The sequence below is a fragment of the Lynx canadensis genome, chromosome A1 (assembly GCF_007474595.2).
Source record: "Lynx canadensis isolate LIC74 chromosome A1, mLynCan4.pri.v2, whole genome shotgun sequence".
NCBI lineage: Eukaryota > Metazoa > Chordata > Mammalia > Carnivora > Felidae > Lynx > Lynx canadensis.
Window position 1 is genome coordinate 21,341,213 of NC_044303.2, and position 21,665 is coordinate 21,362,877.

Genomic DNA, 21,665 nt, shown 5'->3' on the forward strand with positions numbered 1-21,665 from the left:
AAACAGAGAAGAATATGAAGTATGAGTAGCCACAGGGCAGGGGCTGCACCATGATGAACATCTTACATTTACAATTAAAATGTAAGAAATACATGTCATTGAAAAAAGCAGACTAATGGGAGTAGAGCTTAAATGTTCTCTCTCTCTCTCTCTCTCTCTCCCCCCCCACACACACACACACACACGCAGGCAAATACCTGACAAATGCAGGCAACACAGAAGTCCATAGAGTGGAAAGTGAAAGCCCCTTCCCCCCACGCCCACCCTCTCAAACAGGTGCCTCTAATGGAAGTGGGAGGGGTGCAGGGGGAGGTGCAGGTGGGAGGCAGTGAGCACCTAAGGCAAGTGGCCACACTCTGACCTGCTGAAGCCCAGCCCAGGATACTTGTGGTTAACCCAAGTGTTTTCAGCCAATGGCTTAACAGAAAATGCTTAGACAGGCTTCCTGCCCCTGAAAATCCTCACCTAATTCTCAGCAAATGTGAGCCCTATTACCAAACAACAACAACCCCCACCCCAATTTTATGCAATCAACAAAATCAAAACCTAAATTTTTATGCATGTCTGAAATGTTAAGAATGGACCTGTAAGGGGGCGCCTGGGTGGCTCAGTCAGCTACGCGTCCGGCTCTTGATTTCAGCTTAGGTCAATGATCTCGTGAAGTCGGCTTCAGGCTCCGCTTTGACAGCACGGAGCCTGCTTGGGATTCTCTCTCCCTCCCTCTCTCTCTGCCCCTGCCCTGCTCTCTCTCTCTTTCTCAAAATAAGTAAACTTCAAAAAATAATAAAATGTTTTAAAAAAGAATGTACCTGTAGAAATTTTAAACATAGCACATTAAGCTTTGTGACGTAAACTGAGTGAAAGCGTGTAAAACAAATACACAAATGTCACTGTAATGACCAAGGTGGCTGGTAGGTAGTGATAAAAGCTGACCAGAAGGTTCACCTGGTTATATCATATTTATTCTTCTTTTTTCTGCCCCAATTCAGGGGAGGTAGGATGGTAGGAGGTAGTGAGGATAAGGATGGGGTAGAGGGGACGGTACACTAATGTGCTGTGCCTGGTGATAAATTCAAACGTGTTGAACTTCCACAGTTATGTTAGAATTTCATACATCTTGTAGAAAGGTTTAGATAGTATTTTCTTTAAAAAAAAATTTTTTTTAACGTTTATTTATTTTTGAGACAGAGAGAGACAGAGCATGAACGGGGGAGGGTCAGAGAGAGGGAGACACAGAATCTGAAACAGGCTCCAGGCTCTGAGCTGTCAGCACAGAGCCCGATGCGGGGCTCGAACTCACAGACCGTGAGATCATGACCCGAGCCGAAGTCGGCCGCTCAACAGACTGAGCCACCCAGGCGCCCCTAGATAGTATTTTCTCATACAGCTTTAACACAAAATAAAAACTCCTAAAGAATGGTTAGCATATAGTACTTTACCTGTTATACAAATAATAATAAATACTATTTATGTAACACATAACAAATAATATTTATGAGTAAATACAGACTCTCCTTCATATAATTATAAAAAAAGTTCTAATCATTTTATTAATAATCCTTTATATCATAATTCTTTAATTAAAGTATCAATTTGGCCTTTAACCAGAATATCCCCTAGGTTCTAGGAAGGTTGGGACTAGTACAGTGCTCTTTGTATCTCCCATGTTGTGCCTTTGTAGAGTTGGTTGGTTGGCTGGTTTATACCCTACTTTGTTCCACGAGAGATTTAAGATTGCTCAATGCCTTTCCATCAGAGGTGCCAAATTGTATTGAACTGTATGCTGCTAGGCTGTGTATATATGTTTATAAAGAATGTGTGCCAATTACAGCAGCCATAATATTAGATGAATATAATTGAATAATACTGAATACCAAAACTGATGTTAACAAAAACAAGTTACACACACACACACACACACACACACACACATGCACACTTTTTTTTTTCTCTGTAGCTTTTTTGAGCACTCACAGAAGAGAAATGCATAAAAGATAAAGTCAAGCTGGGGTAGGTTCAAGGCAGTGAGTTCTTTGGAGTCCCTATCAGATGAGTGGATTTCTATCTGTTTAGTTATCCAAACAAACACAACAGAATAGAGATGTGAAGATAACTCAAGATTCTATCATCTCAGCATATAGTCCTTGCAAACTGCTGTCTTCCGTCTCCTTTTGGTTCTAAAGGAAAAAAGATGCAAATCCCTGTTCTCTCTAGGGAGCTAATCCTCTGTTAAAATAGGCAAACCACGCAGCTCTTTATGTTTATTTACAGTGTAGAATTATATAGCAGGGTAGAGGTACCAAATGCACTCAATAAATAAAATGCACTTTATTTAAAATAGAGAAGGATTTCCTGGGGGAACAAAAGCAGGAATGTTACAGTAATTTTGTGAATCATCCAGGCATAATTACCAACCAACAAAAATAAGATATTCCATAATTCTCTCAGTCTTTATTAAATTCTGGTCTCTAGGGCATTGTTCTGCTGTTCGCTTTTGTTCAAACAAAGTCTTTACAACCAATACCCCTTATCTGTCAATATATGTACAGGGTGGAAATCTTTATAATCATGGAAGTTTATGTGCATAAAAGTTGTCTAGGTCCCAGCTCTGAGTATGCAGTGAGCACAGGCCACAGGAGCATCACTAGGCCCAGGGACCCTGGGTTGACTGGGTCTTACCGGAGGGATCTTGAAATAACACAGCTAAAAGTGGAGAAACAGAAGCTAAAGTCTCAGCCTGTAAAATGGGCCTTGCATGACATCAGAGGGCAAGTAAAGTCAACAATGGGAGAACAGTGGTGGTTAAGACTCAGAAGCTAAGAAAAAGTCTTTAGGAGCCATGAGTCAACTAGAACCATTCAAAACTAAGGCCAAAATATTCCCCATCCTCCTTTCTCGGTCATTATATTACCAACTTAATTTACACTAAGAAATTAATAGTCATATGAGATGATGATGATGATGATGATGTTGGCATGAGTGGTGTTTTTTTCTCCTTGAATTCTAGACATATGATGTAACAACTCTTTTTTTTTCAACGTTTTTTTTTTTTTTTTTTTTTTTTATTTTTGGGACGGAGAGAGACAGAGCATGAACGGGGGAGGGGCAGAGAGAGAGGGAGACACAGAATCGGAAACAGGCTCCAGGCTCCGAGCCATCAGCCCAGAGCCCGACGCAGGGCTCGAACTCACGGACCGCAAGATCGTGACCTGGCTGATGTCGGACGCTTAACCGACTGCGCCACCCAGGCGCCCCTAACAACTCTTAATTATAAGCTACTTTACTGGTTTGCTTGAGTAACCACTGTCACAGGGATCAGAAATACTCAAACAGTGCATTCTCTCTGCAGATCAACAGGGGAATCAGAAGATAGCCCGGTGAACGAGGAGTCAGCCAAAGGGAGTCCAAAGAATAAAGTCACAGAGACATAAGGCTTTGATAGCTTAGGCACCCATCTGACTCTTGGGGCACCTTACTCCCCAAAGCATCTACATTAGGACCAGAATGGCCACTGGGAATAGAAATGCTAGTTGGCAGTCCTACGGGATCCAAAACTGTGAGAAAGGGAGAAGTTCAGTTTCTACAGCCTAGGGAATATAGAGGATTTTGCAGTTTATTTTTTGTAAGTTGGAGAATTTTTTTTAAATATAAAACATTTTTCATAGGCCCCCTAAAGCCTCCTAGGACCTTGGTATGGAGTCTGTAGTATCCCATGATAATGGTCCCGACAGTTGTAGCCTCAGCCAGATATGCAGGAACCAGCATTCCTGACAGAATTGAGGGAGTACAGGTACTGGTTACTGGGACTAAGCCATGGATGGAATGCCCCAGAAGAACAGAGCCAAAACTGTATTCCCCAATACCTGGCTCATAGTAGGCAAAAATAAGTATTTGAAAATGAATGAACAAATGAACAGGTAAACCAGAAAGCCAAAGTAGAGGAATGATAAGGTAAGTAGTTTTAAGTAGTAAAAACCGCAAGAGATCAGAATCCAGGAAATTAGATGAAGTCTAAAAGACTACAGCACCTGGTAATCAGAATACAGATCTAATCATAGTCGTGGCCTCTGCATTTCCTGCTGAATTCGGGTGGCATTAAGTTTCTTGATATTTTTTCCAACATTTTATTATGCAAATGTGTAAACATATAGCAAAATTGAGACAATTTTATAATGAATACTGTACATTTACCATCTGGATTCTACCCCTAATATTTTATTTTACTTAATCACACATCTATTTATTTCTCTATCCAGTTATCTATTCATCTTATTTTTTATGCATTCCCAGGTAAATTGCCAACATCACTATATGTCCCCCTAAATAATTCAACACACATATCATTAACTAGAGTTAAAGATTTGTTGATGGTTTTTTTTAATTTGAAGTGAAATTTATATGCAATTAAATGCAAAATCTTACTTGTAAGTCCCCAAGTTTTAACAAATGCCTACACCTGTGTATCCCAAATCCCTACTAAGATACAGAACACTACTATCACCTCAGAAATTAGTCATAATTTTTTACGAGTGATGATTTTCTTGGTAGAGTGAGGGTAGAAGTATTGAAACTTCAGTGTGGTCTGATTGCAGCTTAAAACAGCAGGGAAGAACTTTCAGGTAGTCCTATGTTGGGGAGTAAGTAGAACCCCATGAGCATCATCTTCAGAAATGATCTCAGGGCACGTGCATGGCTCACTTGGTTAGACAACTGATTCTTGATTTTGTCTCAGGTCATGATCTCACAGCTGGTGGGATGCTCTGCATTGGCAGCGAGGAGCCTGCTTAGGATTCTCTCTTTCTCTCTCTCTGCCCCTCCCCTGCTTGTGCACACACAGAGAGCTCTCTCTCTCCCTCTCTCTCTTTCTTTCTCTCTCTCTTTCTCAAAATAAATAAGCTTTTAAAAATGATCTCAAGGGATCCATAAGAATGATTGATTACTAGCTGTTGTCGAACTCCAGTCTCAAGTTAAAGAAAATACAAGTACAGCCAGGTTGTAGCAAACTTCTTTCTTCTGTAACATACTCTACACTGACAAACACACAGAAGGAAAGGCACTCGCTTGAATCCCGCTTGTACCCCTGACAGGTCTGGAACTCAGTTGGCCTGACTCACTGCCAGAGTCCAGACTCTTCTGCATGGTTTTCTGCTCTGTTTCTAGTACCCAGACAAATTAAATTCCTAAAGCCAATAAGCCAATAAGTCTTATTTCCTCTCAGAATTGGGTGCTGAAAACCACTCAAAAAGCTTTCTTAGTATAAATCTTAAGGTAATAAAACACAATCATTCACATTACCAGATTTGATCTTCATTTAACTGGTATTTTGCTGTGCAACATTTCAGATGTGGCTTCTGGCATCAGAATATGGAAGCTGAGTCACATTTGTGTCATACATGGGCATTATGATGTCATCAAAATAAAACACCCTTTAAAAACTTTTATTATGGAAATACTCAATTATACACAAAAGTAGAGAATATAATAACGAATCTCCATGGACTTATCACCCAGCCCCAACAACTATGTTCTTACGAACATGCATTCAAGATTTGCCCATGTTGTGGCATGAATCAATACAGGGCATGTTGTTCCCCTGTATGGATTACCACAGTTTGTTTATTGCTTTACACCTTGATTACTTGTTCGGAGGCAGCTGTGAATAAATACTTACTACCCATTTTTGTGTGAACATAAGTTTTCGTTTTAATTGGGTAAATACTTAGGAATAGGATTGCTGCTGGACCATGTGATAAAAGTATATTTATTTTTTTTTTTAATTTTTTTTCAACGTTATTTATTTTGGGACAGAGAGAGACAGAGCGTGAACGGGGGAGGGGCAGAGAGAGAGGGAGACACAGAATCGGAAACAGGCTCCAGGCTCTGAGCCATCAGCCCAGAGCCCGACGCGGGGCTCGAACTCACGGACCGCGAGATCGTGACCTGGCTGAAGTCGGACGCTTAACCGACTGCGCCACCCAGGCGCCCCATAAAAGTATATTTAACTTTGTAAGCAATGGCAAAATTTTTTTCTTAAGTGGCTGTACTATTTTGCATTTCCGGCAGCAATGAATGAGAGTTCCTGTTGCTCCTCGTCATGGCCAACATTTTGTATTCATCTCCTTATTTTAGCCATTCTAATAGAAGTGTAGTAGTGATGCATTGTAGTTTTAAGTTATGTAACCCTAATGGACTAACGATGTTGAACGCCCTTCCATATATTCATCTGCCATCCATATATCTTCTTAGAGAAGTTTCTTTTCAGATATTTTGCCCATTTTTTAATTGGGTTGTTTTATTACTGTTGAGGTTAAAGAGTTCTTTATACATTCTAAATAGAACTACCATATGACCCAGTCATTCCACTACTGGGTACCCAAAGAATACAAAAACACTAATCTGAAAAGATACATGCACCCCTATGTTTATAGCAGCATTATTTACAATTGCCAAACTATGGAAGGAGCCCAACTGTCCATCAATAGGTGACTGGATAAAGAAGATGTGGCATATGTATACAATTATTCAGCCATAGAAAATAATGAAATCTTGCCATTGGCAATGACATGGATGGAGCTAGAGAGTATAATGCTAAGTGAAATAAATCAGTGAGACAAATACCACATGATTTCACTCTTATGTGAAATTTAAAAAACAAAACAAACAAGCAATAAAGAGATAAACCAAAAAACTGACTCTTAACTAGAGAGAGCAAACTGATTGCCAGAGGGGAGGTGGGTGGGAGGATGGGTGAAATAGGTGAAGGGAATTAAGAGGACACGTAACGTGATGAGCGCTGAGTAATGTAGAGAATTGTTCAATCACCATATTGTACACCTGAAGCAGATATAACGCCATATGTTAACTATACTGGAATTGATATGAAAAAAAATAAATTGCATCAGGGGTGCATGGCTCAGTGAATAAAGCATGCAACTCTTTTATATTTTTTTTAATTTTTAAAATATAATTTATTGTCAAATCGGCTTCTATACAACACCCAGTGTTCATCCCAACAAGTGCCCTCCTCAGTGCCCATCACCCACTTTCCCCTCTCCTGCACCCCCCATCCACCCTCACCTTATTCTCTGTATTTAAGAGTCTCTTATGGTTTGCCTTGCTCCCTCTTTGTAACTATTTTTTCCCCTTCCTGTCCCCCATGGTCTTCTGTTAAGTTTCTCAAGATCCATATATGAGTGAAAACATAAAAGCATACAACTCTTGATCTCAGGGTTATAAGTTCAAGCCCCACTTTGGGTGTAGAGCCTACTTAAATTATAGCAAAAAAAAAGTTGTTTATATATTCTGAATACAAGTTCCTCATTAGGGATGTGATCTGCAAATATTTTCTCCCCACTTATTGCTTGTTATTTCATTCTCTTCACAGATTATTTTGCAGAGCAAAAGTTTTTAATTTTGATAAAAGTCAGTTTTTCAACTTTTTGTTTTATGGGTTGTGCTTATGGTGTCATTTCTAAAAACAGATCGCCAAATCCAAGATCTCCGATGGCTTGGTTTTTTCTAGAAGTCTTATAGTTTTACATTAATATTTAGGTCTGTGGAGCTAATTTTTGTGAGTTACATGTCTAGATTTTCATTTGCACATGGGTGAATAATTATTCCAGCATCATTTATTGAAGACGCTATCTTTTCTTTATTGAATTGCCTTTGTAACTTTGTCAAAAGTTTTTTGCACCTACGTTTTTGTAGGTTTATTTTTGGCCTCTCTATTTTGATCAATTGATCAATTGACATGTATACATCTATCTTTTTAACACTACCACACTGTCTTGATTACTATAGCCTTGTAATAAGCCTTAAAATTGGGTAGTGTAAATCCTCCAACTTTTTTATTTTGTGTTGTTATTCTTTAAAAAATTGGCTCTTCTCATTTCGTAACCTTTTCCATATAAAAGCCGAATTCCCTTGTCAATATCTAAAACATGTCTGCTGAGATTTTCCTTGGGATTGTGCTCAATGTGGAGATCAAACCGGAGAGAATTGGCATCTTAACAATCTGAGTCTTCCAGCCCGTAAATACAGCATGCCCTTCATTTCTCCAGATATTCTCCCCCTATTTCATCAGTGTTTTATAGTTTTCAGCAAACAGATCCTGCCCATATATCATAGATTTATAAATAAGATGTTTATTATAGGAGGTGCTATTTTAAATGTGTTTTAAATTTCAAATTTCCGTTTTTCATTACTGCTATAAACATCTGTAGGCAGTTTTGTTGTGTGGAAATAGGTTTTCAGTTCATTTGGTAAACACCAAGAAGCACAACTGCTAGATCATATACTAAGAATATGTGTGGGGTTGTTGTTTTTTTAATGCTTATTTCTTTATTTTTGAGAGAGAGAACAAGTGTGAACAGAGGAGGGGCAGAGAGGAAGAGCGAGAATCCCAAGCAGGCTCCACGCTGCCAGCCCAGAGCCTGATGTGGAGCTTGAAGTCTTGAACTATGAGATCATGACCTGAGACAAAACCAAGAGCCAGAGCCTCAGCCGACTGAGCCACCCAAGCGCCCCTCACAACCTGTTTAGTTTTGTAAGAAACTTCCAAGCTCTGCTCCAAAGTGATTTTACCATTTGCTTTCCCACCAGCAAATGATTGAGAGCTCCTGTTGTTCCACATCCTCACTAGAATTTGATGTTGTCATTCTCAGATTTTGGCCATTCTGATAGGCATGTAGTGGTATCTCATTATTGCTTTAATTTGCATTTCCCTGATAACATAGGATGGGAAGCACCCTTCCATATGTTTATTTGCCATCTGTATATCTTCTTTGGAGAGATGTCTGTTAAGGTCATTGGCTCATTTTTAAATCAAGTTGTTTGTTTTCTAATGGTTGAGTTTTGTTTTGTTTTGTTTTTTAGGTTTTTAAAAAATGTTTATTTATTTTTGAGAGAGAGAGATCATGACCTGAGCTGAAATCAGATGCTTAACCAACTGAGCCACCGGGGCATCCCTCTAACTGTTGAGTTTCAAGAGTTCTTTGTGCATTAAAAAAAATTTTTTTTAAGTTTATTTATTTTGAGAGAGAGTGAAGCAGCACGAGTAGGGAATGGGCAGAGAGAGAGAGAGAGAGAGAGAAGAGAGAGATCCCAAGCAGGCTCTGCACTTTCAGCACAGAACCCAATGTGGGGCTCAAATTCATGAAACCATGAGATCATGACCTGAGCCGAAACCAAGGGTCAGAGACTTAACCGACTGAGCCACCCAGGCGCCCCACGAATTTATACATTTTAGATAACAGTTCTTTATCAGCTGTGTCTTTCACAAATATTTTTTCTCTGTCTGTGGCTTCTCTTTTCATTCTCTTGGCACTGTCTTTCACAGAGCAGAAGTTTTTCATCTTTTTTTTTTTTTTTTTTTATAAAGTTGAGAATTTTTTTTTTCTTTCAACATTTATTTATTTTTGGGACAGAGAGAGACAGAGCATGAACGGGGGAGGGGCAGAGAGAGAGGGAGACACAGAATCGGAAACAGGCTCCAGGCTCTGAGCAGTCAGCACAGAGCCCGACGCGGGGCTCGAACTCACGGACCGCGAGATCGTGACCTGGCTGAAGTCGGACGCTTAACCGACTGCGCCACCCAGGCGCCCCAGAAGTTTTTCATCTTAATGAAGTCCAGCTTATCAATTCATTCTTTCATGCATTGTGATTTTGGTGTTGTGTCTAAAAAGTCATAACCATATTTAAAGTCATCTAGGTTTTCTTTTATGTTATCTTTTAGGAGTTTTATACTTTTGCCTTTTACGTTTATGTCTAGGATACATTTTCAGTTAATTGTTGTGAAAGGTGTAGGGTCTGTGTCTGGAGATATTATTTTGTATGTGGGTGTCTAGCTGTTCCAGCATCATTTATTGAAAACACTTGTGTTTGCCCCATTGTATTGCTTTTATTCCTTCGTCAAAGGTCAGTTGATTGCATTTATAAGGGTCTATTCCTGGTAATTTTATTCTGTTCCATTGATCTATTTGCCTATACTTTCACCAGTAAGATACTCTCTCTCTTACTGTACCTTTATACTAAGTCTTGAAGTGGGGCGCCTAGGTGGCTCAGTCAGTTGGGCGTCTGACTCCTGGTTTCAGCTCAAGTCATGATCTCACAGTTCATGAGATCCAGCCCCGCATTGAACCCTGTCTTAGCTGCACTGACAGCTCCGAGCCTGCTTGGAATTCTCTCTCTCTGCACCTCCCCAGTTCATGTGGTTGCTCTCTCTCTCTCTCTCAAAATAAATAAATAAATGAACTTAAAAAAAGATAACAAGTCTTGAAGTTGGGTAGTGTCAGTCGTCTGACTTTGTTCCTCTTCAGTACTGAGTTGGCTGTTCTGGGCCTTTTACCTCTCCATCAGTTTGTTGATATCCACAAAATAACCTGTCTGGAATAAGAGAGTTTTTCTTTCTGAATTCCAGAACTACATTAATTAGGCATCAGGAACCTCCATTTTCAAATACAATTGGAATACATTATTTTATGCACTAAAACAAAGTGATGAATAAAATGGAGCAAGATGACTCCACTTTTTTTTTTTTCTTCAGGGAGTTTCTCCATTTTCTCATAAGAAGGGATCATTAAAATAACCAGAAGACAGGGGTGCTAGGTGGCTCAGTCAGTTGAGCATCCAACTGTTGATTTCAGCTCAGGTCATGATCTCAAGGCTCTTGAGTTTGAGCCCCCCACTGGGCTCTGCACTGACAGCATGGATCCTGCTTGGGGTTCTCTCTCTCCCTCCCTCTCTGCCCCTTCCCATCTCATGCTCTCTCTCTGTCTCTCTCTCAAAACAAATAAATAAATTTAAAAAAAATAACCAGAAGACAAATGACACCAAATCAGTAAAAGTGTAGATCAAATGGTCCTTCGGTAACTATTTTCACTCAATTGTAGTTGAGAAATGCGTTGATTAAACTGCTAGCTAAAGCCATGGGAATCTACCCCCAAACCAAGAGCACACTGTACACACTGTATGTTAGCCAATTTGACAATAAGTTATATTTACAAAAAAAAAAAAAAACTGCTGGCTAACAAACAAACAAAAAAATTCATATGCTTCTCCTGATGCCTAAGTGGCCTTAGTTATGCCATATATGGTGATCTAGACTATAACTACTGGGTGACAATGCCCATGTGGCTTAACCAAAGTAATGGTGACCCAAACCAAGTTGAACAACAAATCCCAAAGTGGAGCGACCTGTGCTCGTCAGGTTATATTTTTGTATGTGGGAAAGTGTAGGCTACAGAATAACCCACTGTTGGAAATGGAGTTGCTTTTTGGCCTAGCTATTGCACTCTGTAATTATTGGCAAAGACACTGTAGATCAGCAGGTCAGTTTAAACTCCCTTGTGTGGATCATAATGGATTATAGCTTTGCCTTGGACCTCATCCTGGCTGTCTGAAATAAGACTTGCTGATCCCCTTTGGGACATATTCATAGTTGGCTGAATTTGTGCCCTTGGCAGAGAGGGGTATGATTAAGGTGAAGACTGCAAGGTGGCCTCAGCCTGCTGCTTGGAGTCCTGTTGATAGAAGCTTTGATTAAATGCTGAATGAGACAAATTAAATGAATTTGCTCTCAGCCTTTGTGGTCAGATTAATCAGAGTAGCTGATGGGGTGGCATACTCATGTAAAAATTCAGCTTGGCCAAGAATGTGTTATTGTGGGCTGAGGGGTGGATTGTTGAGAGAGGCAGTCTGCCATGGGCCCTGAGTGTCCCTGCATGTTCTTGCTGGGCATGCCATGAATGCAAAGCCTTGACCATTCTTTACAGGGCCCATTTCTGCAGGTTGTGTCTTGAGCTGGGGTAATGTCTCCTCTGACGTTCACTTACTAGACAAACAATAAATCTCCTACACTCAGTGTTTCCTCTAATGCAATTCACTGCATGCCCAGGCATCCATCACGGGCCCTTTGTGTCACTTCTGTGGGACTCGTGAGGCACAGGGAACAACACAAAGGAACATGAAGCTCTGAATACACTACTTTTGCGGTGAGCAATAAAGTCCTTTGTCTCTGACGCAGGAATTTTGTGTCTTCTGCCAGCATCCACAAAACGGGAACAGGCTAACGTGTTAGCTTATAAGCAGGGTAAAATCCCAAGCTTTGCACAGTTCTTGACAATACTATGCTTGGATTTGGCTGATGGTGTTATGACAGAGTCATTTAACTTGTTCTCCATGTCCATATTTCTTACAAACTAGAAGCCAAATCTGAAAATTTCATCAGATTCAGCTCCAGCTTTCAAGGCAGAAATACTCTGCATTTGTGCTGTGTTCTTCCTATTGCCCCACATTAGGAGACATAGTGTCAGGTTTTCTACTTTTAGTGAAGCTAAACTTATTCAGCGGATTTAGGTGGTTTCAGTACATTAGAAAATTCCCCATCAACATTTCAGCTAATAGTTTGAGCATGCATTGATGATCATTGCCTGGATCTCTTATTTCATTAGTGGATTTTAAAAGGTGACATTTAAATGGTATCATTCATCCTACATTTATCCACTGTATGCCTTTGGTGAAGGGGAACTTTCTATCATCAAACAATGGGTTGCCCTAAAATCAGTTCAGCCCTTTAACCTAGGTGGCCTCTTCCCCAGGCCCCTTGTTTCAGGGTGCCCTACACTTTGAGGTCTTCTTCAAACTGAAACCATGGATAAGAGGGGACGACTATACCACTATCGGCCTACATTTGTACTCTCACTTTCATGGTAAATATATATATATATATATATATATATATATATACACACATATATGTATATATATAGTGTAAATATATATACACATATATTTGTGTATATATGTACATATACATATATATGTAAATATATATATATATATAGTGTACATGTATGAATGTTTTTATTTAGCTCTTATTTCAAAATGTCTGACATAAAAAGGCAGTGGTGATATTCAAGTGTTTATTTGAAGTTGTGTTTCATAACTTTGTTCACAAATAAAGTATCCATTCTGCCAATTTGCTTTTCTGGTAAGGCAATGAAACCATCAAGATTAAGTGTACATTTTACAGAGAAATTCTGATAAAGTTGGCAAAAATATGTATTTCTGATATTTAAGGGAAATGTTAGAAAATCATCATACTATGATTGGAATGTGTTTTTTTTTTATCTTCTAAAGAATAAAAGTCTATGGGAAATGGATAAATAGATATATGTAATACTAAAAAATACATAGCATTAAAAAAAAGCCAAATTTCTGATACAACAATAGAGTGGATAATTCTCACAGACATTAAGTTGAGTAAGAAGTCCAAATACAAAAGAACACATATGGTAAGATTCTGTTTATAAAAACTTCCACAACGTGGAAAACTGACTAATGGTAAAAGAAGTCAGAATAGTAGGTATCTTTGGTGTGTGAGGAGTTTCAGGGGAAGGGGCAAAGGGAAACTTTGAGATGCAGGAAATGTGCTGGATGTTAATGTGGGGGATGGTTATACAGGTCTATATGTTTATAAAAATTCATCAAGCTATGTACTTTATGTATTTTACTGCATGAATTAGTTTCCTATTGTTGCCACACAAGAAACCACAAATTTAGTGGCTGAAAACAACACAAATTTACTGTTACAATTGTAGAGATTAGTCTAAACTGGGTCTGCAGGGTTGCATTCCTTCAGGATGTTCTAGGGGAGAATCCATCCCAAGGCTTTTTCCAGCTTCTGGAGGCCCGCATCACTCCAACCTCTGTTTCCACCTCCTTCCCTGTCAGACCCTCCTGCTTCCCACCTATAAGAAGCCTTCTGACTAGTTGGCCTACCTGGATAATACAGAATAACCTCCCCATCTCAAAATCCTTCATCACATTTGCAAAGTCCTTTTTTTGAAATAATTGTTAGGTTTAGTTATTTATTTTGAGAGAGATAGCACATACAAGCAGAGGAGGGGCAGAGAGGGAGGGAGAGAGAGAATCCCAAGCAGTCTCTGTGCTGTCAGAGCACAGCCCAACACAGGGCTCAATCTCAGAAACTTCGAGATCATGACTTGAGCTGAAATCAGGAGTCAGATGCTTAACCGACTGAGCCACCCAGGTGCCCCAAATGAGAATTCTTTTTCAAGCTGGAAGAAAATAAGAACAACTTCACTAAAGTCAAAGATAGTATCATGGAATTTATTAACAAACTTACACTATTTACAAAAATGTTTTGTTCAAGATTTTTCAATTTCCATCCTTGCAATTAATAGATAGAAATATGCTTAATGATGCTGAATTGGAAATGTATTGCGCTCACTTGACTATGATTTTGAAAGTCATCATAAATAGATTTAAAGATTTTTTTAAATTTAAAATAACAAATTGGATACTTTATACATTTGAAATGAATGAGGACCATGTTAACCAACTTAGCAGAAATTATTAAAACATAATTTAAAAAAACTAACAAAAGAAAACAGAAAGGGCTCCCTGGTGGCTCAGTTGGTTAAGCATCCAACTCTTCACCTCAGTTCAGGGTTATGAATTCAAGTCCTGAACACCTAGCGTGAAACCCACTTTGAAAAAAGAGAGAGAGAGAAAACATGAAGATTTTGAGGCCAAAGAGCAATTTAATCAGTCTAATCACACAAGCTTTGAAATCCACCTAAAATGTTCATACCTAGTTTCTTGGAAAGAGCTTCTTACTCATTGCATTACTTAATTACTTAATTAGTTAGTTGAAATGGGACTCAGTGCAGTAGTGTAGTTACTGCAAAAGCAACAAAACCAACTGCAAACATAACAGACAAGATTATAGAATCACATTAATAGACTCAAAGCTAATACTATACAATTAGTTGAAATACTAAGTGCACGGATTTTATTAAATTTCATTAACAAGATTGTTTGAAAAATATCTTCTACTACTGCCATCATATTTATATTTATTTAATTTAATATATATTTAATTTTTAGTGTCATGATAAGAACATTACTTATTGAAATTATTTATTTCTTTGGGGGTTATTCCTGGACTGTTTTTCACTCCTAATCTAACACTGTCCTGAGGAAAGTACCATACAACTTCTTTTTAGCCTTTTATACTAGTTTCTGTTCTCCATCCAGACGCTATTCTCTGATACTATCAAAGGTTCTGATCTCCAAGATATCGTTAATCACAAACAACTGAATGTATGCCTCCTTATTTAATAGTAAGGGCATTATATCGATTTTCTGAAATTATATAGATACATTATCAATGAGTTACATTTCAGGAGAGTAAAGAGGACAAAGTATTAGCTGTGTAAAAAGGAAGCATGGAGTCTGATGAGGATGAGAACCAATGGTTAAAGGAAGAGTTCCTGGCGAGGTAAAGATCAAAGACAGGATGCCGCATCCTGGGAACTGATGAGGAGAGATAGGGTAGGAAAGATAAAGACCAACAAAATGGAGGGCTCCCTGAAGGATCCAAGAGGGAATGTGGTTTTGCTACTAGTCTAGTTGACACAAAAACTCCCAGTAATCGTTATGACCGTGTTTAAAATATGTACACAGGTATTTAAGAGATCTTGGTATCTGCTTTCTGACTGCTCATATTCAGATTAAACCAACTATGACTATTCTTAGTCAAACAAAACCTTTGTTATCTGAGTTACAAAGTCTTACGTAATTTTCAATAAGGATGCCAAGACAATTCCATGGGGGAAAGAATGGCCCTTAAAAAATTTTTTTTTGAAATGTTTATTTATTTTTGAGAGAGGGAGAGAGAGCGCAAGCAGGGGAGGGGCAGGGAGAGAGAGGGAGACGAAGGATCCAAAGCGGGCTCAGTGCTGATAGCAGAGAGCCTGATGTGGGGTTTGAACCCACAAATTGGGAGATCATGACCTGAGCTGAAGTTGGATACTCAACGGACCAAGCCACCCAGGTGCCCCAAGAATGGCTTTTTTAACATGTAGTGCAGGGACATCTGGATGTCTGTGAAAAAAAAAAAAAAATGAATACCTACTTTACATCATACGGAAAAATTAACTTAGAATGTCTCAAAGACCTAAAGTAGGAGCTGAAATAATACAACTCTTAGAAAAAACATAGGAGTAAATCTTTCTGACCTTGGATTAGATAATGGTTTCTTAGACATAACACCAAAGCACAGTGACAAAAGAAAAACTGGATAAATTAGGATTCATAAAATTAATTTCTGTGCTTTAAAGGACACCATGAAGAATGTGAAAAGACAACCTACAGAGTGGGAGAAATTTTTTGCAAGTTATATAATCTGGTAAAAGACTTGTACCCAGGTTATATAAGAACTTATACAACTCAAGAACAAAAAGATAAATAAACCCAATTTAAAAATGGGCAAAGGATCTGAATAGAATTACTCCGAGGAAGATATGCAAATCACCAATAAACATGTGAAAAGAAGCTCAACATCACTGATCATTAAGGAAATGCAAATCAAAACTACAGTGAGGGGCGCCTGGGTGGCTCAGTCGGTTAAGTGGCTGACTTGAGCTCAGCTCATGATCTCATGGTTCATAAGTTTGAACGCCACGTCAGGCTCTGTCCTGACAGCCTGCTTCAGATTCTGTGTCTCCCTCTCTCTCTGCCCCCTTCCGCTCATTTTCTGTCTCTGTCTCTCAAAAATAATTAAACATTGAAAACAACAACAACAACAACAACAACAACAACAACAACACTATAGTGAGATACTATTTCAGACCTAACAGGATAGCTAAAATAAAAAGGACAGACAATAACGAGTACTGGTGAGGATGTGGAGAAGTTGTACATTGCTGGGATTGTAAATTGATGTAGCCACTTTGCAAAAACAGTTTGGCAGTTATTCAACCTTCAAATGTAGAGGCACCATATGATCCAGTAATTCCTTTCCTAGGTATATGACCAAGAACATTTAAACACACGTTCACTAAAAAACCTGTACACAAATGTTCCTAACAGTATTATTCATAATAGTCAAGAGATGGAAACAACCCAAATGTTCATTGACTGATGCATGAATAAACAAAATATGGCACATTTACTACAGTGGAATACGTACTATTTGACCACAAAAAAGGAATGAAGGACTGACACAGGCTACAACGTGGGTGAACTTTGAAAACATCATGCTAAGTGAAAAAATCCACACAAAAAGGCCACAACTGTATGATTCCATTTATATGAAATGTCCCAAATAGGCAAATTCCTGGAGTCAGAAAGTAGATTAATGATGGCCAAGGGCCAGGTGGCAGCAGAATGGGGAGTGACTGCTAAGGGGTATGTGGTTTCTTTTTGAGGTGATGGCAATGGTCACACAATTCTGTAGATAAACTAAAAAACTTTGACTTATACACTTTAAAAGGTTGAAATTTATCATATGTGATAAATCTCAATAAAGCTTTTATTATTTTTAAATTCTGTATAGGGGCGCCTGGGTGGCTCAGTCGGTTAAGCGCCGACTTCGGCTCAGGTCATGATCTCGGGTCCGTGAGTTCGAGCCCCACGTCGGGCTCTGTGCTGACAGCTCAGAGCCTGGAGCCTGTTTCAGATTCTGTGTCTCCCTCTCCCTGACCCTCCCCCGTTCATGCTCTGTCTCTCTCTGTCTCAAAAATAAGTAAACGTTAAAAAAAATTTTTTTTAAATAAATAAATTCTGTATATAGATTTCTTTTCTACAGCAACCTTAGTGCATTTAATGTAGAAATCTATTTCTAAGAATTCAGTTTACATACTGCTTTCTGGGTTTTAGATGAAGTGTGATTATAATATCTGTATTTATTTTAGGGGCTTTATTCATTTGCTGTTCTTAGGAACATTTACAGGGTGCCGATGAATTAAGAACATATAAAATGGGATTTTACCGTTTTTTTTGTGTGAAATTTTAGGAAAATTCAAGTATCTTCTTAACTTTTTCCTTTGCCTCCTTTCCAAAGCTTTGCATCTCTTTTTAGAGAGTATTTTAAGTATTTGGCATAAATTGAGATCTACATTAGATGGTAGACACGATACAAACAGGAAGTTTGAAAGAAGCCATATATAATAATTTTTAAAGCATTTGGTTAAATGTTTGGAATAGCCAAAGTGAGAGGGGAAAAAAAGTATTTTAATTATGCTCAATTCTTAGCAGTTCCATTTTCCTACACTGAAGTCCTCTTGGCAAACATAACCTTGGAGCTAGCTCACACTGCTGGTATTTCAAAGTCTTTTCTTTCACAGTGAGTTTTTTAAAAGTAGTTTTCAAATATTCCAGAGTTCTGTAAACTTTACCAACAATTTTAAGTAGTCTCACATTCCCTGTGACTCAGCTTACAGGATCTGCAAAGGTTAGAGGCCTAGGAGTTATGCCCCAAACTGAAACTAGGCCGACCCAGGACCACATCTACATTCATAGACACACATGTCTTAATGGATGGAAGTAAAACACGTCCTTCTCAATATAAAAATCAGGGTTCTGACAACACCTGCATTTGGAATATTCATGTGCAGGACCACTATTGAGAAAATAGGTTTGGAGGGATTGCAACTATAGGCAAAACCTTATAAAAAACACTACAAATTTTTCTACACTCACAAAAATAAAACCATAGACACTGTGTGACATTGTACATATCTTAAACTAATGTTAGGTACATTTTAACCAATAATTCATTTCTCTTCCTTGTTAAAAGAAACATTTTGGGATCTTTCTCACAATTTCAATGAGATACTTACAATTTTGTTCTTTTGCAGATATTACATATAAGAAGTATTTTTTTCCTCTGCCTGATCTTCCTGCAAATGTCCAGTGCCTTTTGGTTTCATAATTTCGAGATGGTGACTTCTTGTTCCCCAGCCCTACTTCAGTCCCAAGACACAGAATCACTTCAATGTTTGAGATGCTTTGAGAAACATTTATTTGAACTATTTGATCCAGCCAACTAAGTGTTTTTACAACCTCCTTTCCATAATATCAGGCTATGTAGCCTTATCTTTGGCCATAGAAACTTTGCACAAAACACTTATCATCAGCTCCCTGACGACAAGTGAAGGTTTAGGTACCTTCTGTACTGCTAAACAAGGAGTGTCTTATCCTTCCTTAATTTCTTCTGGGAATGCAAAACCTACCCCAGTAGTACCTTTGCTTTGCTTCCTTTTTTTTTTTCTTTTCTTTATCCTAATATCTCTTTCTCCTAATTATTGCAGAAATAGTACCTAGAATCTAAATTGGTAGGAAAAGTTTTGTGTAAGTACACAAGGACACCTGCACTTTTAGTAAGAGAAGCTAAGGTTGGGGAGAGATCACAAAACCCCCCTCAGTTTATGACAGCCTTCTCTCTCCTCTCCAGAAGGGAAGCAGATAAAGGCACAGTTCTTCCAGGTTGAAAGTTCCTGGCAAATCGTGGGTTTTTAAAATAAATATTTATTTATTTATTTTGAGAGAGAGAGAATGGGGGAGGGGCAGAGAGAGAGAAGGAGAGAAAGAATTCCAAGCAGGCTCTGCACTGTCAGCACAGAGCCCAACACAGAGCTGGATCCCATGAACCATACAATCATGACCTGAGCCGAAATCAAGAGTTGGATGCTTAATCGACTAAGCCACCTAGGTGCCCTGGCAAGTCACATTTTTTATTCCCTGAGGTCTTATTTACAGAGCACTTGGCTTCTTTTCTTCCTTTCCAATACTAAAAACTATTCTGATTTATCTTCTATTATTCTCCTTTTTCTATACCTCTATCCAATTCCTTTATTTTACCCCATCCTCTCTTTCCCTCTAATGCCAGAACTCTGTATTTTCCAAGTATCCAACATGTTTTAACTGTTTTAGTGATTCAAAGTACTAACTATCCTTTTCTTTGGATCATTTAGAGATACCCTATGAAAGACACCCTTCCTAAGTGTTCCAATGTGTTGCTAACAAAGTGGAACTGTTGCAGGAGAAGGTTCTCAATGTTTCTTGTTAATTTTTGGTTGTTGGATATAGGTAAGATACTTTATACTTCGGCAAATCCAGATTAAATGAGTGCAATTAATGTCAGCTGAATTTAAATGTCAGCTTGAGGTAAGGGAAGAGATGTAAACAAAAATTAGGAATTTATTCTTAAATGTAGCACCCTAGGCTGGCAGGTTGCATAGTGGTTAAGAACTAAGAACCTAGAGCCAGACTGCCTGGGTTTGAGTGCAGCTTTATCCCTTACTGACTGTGTGACTTTGGGCACCTTTCTTATCTGTGCCTCGGCTTCCTCATGTGTAAAGTGGAAGACGCTTTTACCTCATGGGGTTGTTACAACGATTAAATTAGTTTATAAAAAGCATTTATTATTGCCCGGTAATAGTAAGCACAACATAAATATTAGTTACGATGACTCAAAATTACAGTAATGAATAGATCAAGGCCCCAGAAATATTTTTAGTTTTTAGAAGTATGAGTTTTTTGTAAGGTTTCTGATTTTTGAAAGATCACAAATGTGGTCTGGAGTACCCCAAGAAAAAAGTTTGGCTTAATAACTGATTAATGAGTTTTTAAAAAGAAACCATTTTGTGTGACCCAGTACAGAGTGTAAAGTTCACTAACAGGAGATGTCTGGTTGGCATAAAAACCATTAAAGAAAATCCTGAGCATGATGTTAAACTCAACTCGGAAACACATGCTTTACATTATTGTCCTATCAGTTCTCAAGTTCCTGGCATATGTCGCTGAAGCAGACTTTTTTTTTTTTCAAGTAGTCATTCTCTCTTATTGCTTTTGACTTAGATAAACGACCTTCTAACTAACTATTGGGAAACTTTTTGTAGGCTTTATTTGTGATTGTTATTTAAAGTGATAGCTGTGAAAGACTGTCAAAATATCTTTAGCATTGTGCTTTTCAAAAAGAAAGGATAATTCCTTTGAAAATAATAATGAAAGGATAATCAAATCCCAGATATAAGAAGGATAAGGTCTGTGAGCTCATGGATGGCATTCATCTGCCAAGACAGGGAAGTCTGTTTTAGGAGCTAACTGGTTTTGCTTGCTTCATACTGCTGAGTCTACTTGAGTTGCTACATTGGGGGCAAAGTGCACTGGGCAGTGGCCCAGCATTTTACTCTTCCAGCCAGGAAAGACTATGGCAATTCTGCTTCTACAGTCATGGCCAATTCATGCCATCTAATAGTCTGGCTTTTCACTGAAGATGTGAGTAACTTGAATGGTCTAAATATTCGTTAAATATTTAATACAAGTACTACTTTTAATAATATTAATGAGGGGCACCTGGGTGGCTCAGTCGGTTAAGCGTCCCACTTGGGCTCAGGTCATGATCTCCTGGATCTCGAGCCCCTCTGAGCTGTCAGCACAGAACCTGGAGCCTGCTTCAGATTCTGTGTCTTCATCTCTCTGTGCCCCTCCCCCGCTCATGCTGTGTGTGTGTGTGTGTGTGTGTGTGTGTGTCTGTGCGTGTGTGTGTCAAAAAATAAATATCAAAAAATTAATAATATTAATGATATTATTAAAACATAATTGATAAATATTAATAAGATTTATGAATAAATATTTTACCTAATAACAACAGCTATTTTGATATTGTCTATACGTGAATTATGGCAGCTTGTAGCCAATATGGAGTTTAATGAAACATACAAAAATAAAGCGCAAATCTGCATTTTGAACTGAAAGCACATTTAAAAGAATTTCAGCATTTATTATTTTTTTTAAGAATTTCAGCATTTATTACAAGAGTTAGATCTTCATAATTTGAGAGGCAGCATGACCTG